We start from the raw sequence: 4234 nt of genomic DNA, 5'->3' as shown, positions 1-4234 counted from the left end.
TTCTTGTTAGAATGAAGTGAGCTAATTTATGAGAGAATTACACTCAACAAATGCTGGTGTTTTTTTCAACTCAGAAAGCTTCATAGTGAATCCATTGTAAACCTTAATTTATAAAAGGTTTTTAAGATATATTTGGATATTTATTTGTATTGATATCAAAGTGAAATATGGAAAGTAATGACTTCCTTAATAGTATGTCGTGTCCAATGTCTTTGGTTTATGAATGGTGGGATGAGGACAGCAGCTAAAGATCACAAAAGAATGCAAACAAGTTAGGAATTTTAAAGGAAAGATGACATTTTCTCAAAGGTTTTAGCAATGAAAAATTTCTACTCATTGGGAATTATGAAAGAAGGAAGTATAGAAGTTAATGAGTAATTGAGTTCTACTTCTGAAGATCGAAGTTGAAATTTCTGGAAAAAAAACCCTATACGTTGGAATAGTGTTGAAACAGGACAGAGCTCAAAGAGTAAATAAATGTAGAAACAAAGATGAGGGTCTGCTTGAAACTAGTGGAGTGGAGTTTTGTGGATTATTTCTAGGGGATTTTGACTATATTGTCAAATAGTTGGATCCAAAGAAAATGATTCCAGTCATTAGAACTGAGAGCCAGACTGAAAATAATTATATTTTTCCACATATGAAAAAGAGACAATAAGAAAAAGGGAGTATAAAAGAAGGAAGGAAGAGAGGAATGAAAGAAAGAGGGAAGGAAAGAAGGAAGGGAGGGAGGGAGGGAGGGGGGAGAAACGGAAGGGAAGGGAAGGGAAGGAAAGGAAAGATAACTCAGATTAGGATGCAAAGAACTGGTCAACTAGTAAAGGTTGTGAGTATTCCTAAAAAATCGAAGTGGAAGGAAAAGCCAACTGAGTGAAAAGTAACAGAAAAGGTAGATTCGAAACTTAAATTAGTAAGTAACATGAATCCTGCACCTGTAATTTGCCTAATCTGCAGTTTGTGTGCCAAGACTTCCAAACACTGTGGTAAAAATAGTCACTTAGTTTGACAGAACACTTGAGATACTTCAGAGGACAAGGGGCACAGACCACGCAGAGGAAAAGGAGATGTTCAAGTCAAGTACTCTGCCATTTCCAGATGATGGTAGTAAGGCAGAAATGGGCTCTGGCAGGGGCTGGAAAGGTGGAGAAGACATTTTATTGAAAAGCTTATTGTGTTGTATAGCCTTTCTGGGGAGCCTTTTTTTTTTTTTAAATCTTCCCCTTTCCCCTACATTGCCATACTATCTAACAGTAGGAGCAGAGGTTCCACAAAAAAAAAGACTTGTGTTCAACTTGTATACTAGAAAAAATTATACATTAGCTTCAAAAATTATACATTAGCTTCAAAATGACACATGAGGAATGTTGCTGCTAATTTCATATGAGTGAGGCATTCAGGGAAGGAGTCAGTGAATACTGCTCTCCCTGAGAAACTCTCATTCCTGGGTGTAAAATAACAAGATGGCTCCGGGATAATTCTGTATCTCCTTCTGCATAGCTTTCATCCCTATTTCTGCATGTATGAGTAAAATCTATGGACTATTAGAATTCTTTCAGGTCACATTAACAGCTAACTACAGAAGAACTGATGATTATTAAGTGGATAGCAGAGCCTGACTTTTTGACCCCCAGAAAAGATCATAGCCGTTTGCATGAATCTTCATAAATAAGAGTAATACGTACAATACTTGAAAAAGATTTTCTTTCAAAGTGGCTAATAAATATGAAGTTGATTTTAAACTATATAGAAGGAGTAACCCTAGCTCTGCAATATACCAATCATTATACACACACACATACACACATCTATCTATATCTATAGCTACAACACCACTTCCAGTTTTCTAGTGGTTAATTGGATATAGTCTCACGGTCTTTAGTGCCCTGGATGGCTTTGAACCATGATCCTCAGATCTCAGCCTCCCGAGTAGCTAAGATTACAGGTGTGAGCCACTGCGCCCGGCCATCAATCATTATTTTTAAACTTGAAAATGTTTTGTAACCTCACTAAGTTCAATTTACTAGACTATTAAATATAAACCAAGTTATGTTGTAAGGCTTTTTAAAAAATATCAAGATAATTTTATTGAAGCCATATATTAGATTGAGAACATGGCAAATACTGAACATAAATTAGTATTGTGCTATTTAACCTGTACATGAAGGGGAAAAAACATTCATCTGCTTATTCACCCCAATAAATCAGACCCTTCTGATTTATATATGAATAAGATTCAATTTACTATTATAAAATATAGATTTCCTACTACATGCTTCTTCTTAAAATATAACATTATATAAATGCTGCACCTTTTCACTTAAAATATTATACAAACTTTGTATCATGATATAATGTTGAATACAACCAACATTTAAAATATGCAAGATACATGGAATGATATCTCAACATTGTTTAAACCTTTGTAAAAAGAAATGAATTAGGATATTAACATGATCCAAACCATAGAAGAGCCTCGTGTTGCTATCCTGCTAAGCTAAACAGATGTCTCTAATGTAGAATGGTTAGCCAAGTATTTTGTTACTGCCCTCCAACTGGTTGCTTATGACATATTGCCCAAAGTGGTTGGAACTTTAAGACCTTTGTCAGGGTTTACTGTGATAAATAGCCACCACTGTTCAAACACACGATTCTACCATGTTTCTACAGCAGCTTGCAAAGGAATTGTTGTGATGCATTTCCACCTCTTTTTGTTAATCTTAGTATCTGATTAGTTTTGAGGTAAGTAATAGATTCCAAAGATTACATTTAAATCATCTGGAAGTTTTAAAATTATAGGCACTATTTGTTCACATAAAAATGAATCAAAATATAACACTCTATCTTTGCTGGGTTCAAGATCTGGGCTAGATGGTGAGATATCAGAAAGGCATTGTGTGATTTCAAAATAGAATGGTCATTTTTTATTAAACCACTGAAGTTCATTTTTAAAATATTTTTTATTTTTCGTTTTATTTATTTTTATTGTATTTTATTGTCAGGGTAATGTGTAGAAGTATTACAGTTACATTCATCAGGTAGTGGGTACACTATTTCTCGAACATTGATACTCCTTCTCATGTTTTTGTTCTCATATCCCTTCCCCACCCTTCTCAATCATCTTGTTTTTCCCCTTCCCTTTCCTATGTCAAATCAACAAATAAATGTATATACAATGTATCAGGTATATTTATATGTAGGTTATCACAGGATGTATCTTCTTGAATTACAGCGATTAATAATTGCTACTCCTGGGCCCCTGGTAGAGTGCTTGCCTTGCTACTCCTGGGCCCCTGGTAGAGTGCTTGCCTAGCATGCACAAAGACCGGAGTTCGATTCCTTGGTACTACATATTTAGAAAAAAGCCAGAAATGGTGCTGAGGCTCAAGTGGTAGAGTTCTAGCTTTGAAAAAGTCCAAGGATAGTGCTCAGGCCCTGCTCAAGCACATGATTGGCAAAAAAAGAATTGCTACTCCTAAATAAGCTAGAATAAAAATTAACAATATATACATATACTTTTATTTTTACATATTTATACATGGCGCTGTGGCTCAAGTGGCAAGGCTCTAGTTTGAGCAAAAAGTGCCCAAGGACCGTGTCCAGGCCCTGAGTTCAAGCCCCAGGACGGGCAACAAAAAAGTTGCCTATAACTTAGTGCTGGCTTTACAATACATATACTAAAAATTGGAAAGATAATTGAGAAGATTAGCATGGCCCCTGCATGAAGAAGGCATATACACTTGTGAAGCATTCTATATCTTTAAAAAGTTCACCATAATTTCTATAAGGTGGAAATAATACAAACTTCAGCATAAATATTTTAATATAGTGGCTTACTAATGTGAATTAAATTAATTCATAAAGTTTTTATATTAATACTTTTTATTAATGGCTCTTAAAATGTAGATAGAATATACTTCAAGTTTTCAACCAGTGAATTAGTCCTTCAATCAGATTTACTAGAATAAAAGAAAACATTTTACTTTGATAAATATTTATGACTGATCGGAGAGCATTAATTTCAAATGAGGCTACTACTGAAAAAGATGAAAACTTAAATATATTTTATTTCCCATTTTTAAAGTTAAGTAGAACAATTCAGATTGGACATAGAATGAAACACACTAGCCGAAAGTAAATTTTTAAAATTTGTTTCCAAGAAAATAGGCAACCATATTCTGTTGGAAATCAAAATAAGGGCTTCTGTGCCCAAAATAAGACATTTCTTTCATCTGAA

General features: G+C 34.3%; 1 non-coding gene across 1 annotated transcript; it reads left to right on the top strand.

Moving 5' to 3' along the window:
* Positions 1 to 3651: 3651 nt before the first annotated feature.
* Positions 3652 to 3759, top strand: LOC150067291 (U6 spliceosomal RNA). Its single transcript, XR_016534700.1, has one exon. It is a non-coding gene; the product is annotated as a U6 spliceosomal RNA (small nuclear RNA).
* Positions 3760 to 4234: the final 475 nt, after the last annotated feature.

The sequence above is a fragment of the Megascapheus bottae genome, chromosome 2 (assembly GCF_031878675.1).
Source record: "Megascapheus bottae isolate mThoBot1 chromosome 2, mThoBot2.hap1, whole genome shotgun sequence".
NCBI classification, from domain to species: Eukaryota; Metazoa; Chordata; class Mammalia; order Rodentia; family Geomyidae; genus Megascapheus; species Megascapheus bottae.
This window is presented reverse-complemented; position numbering and strand designations above follow the sequence as displayed.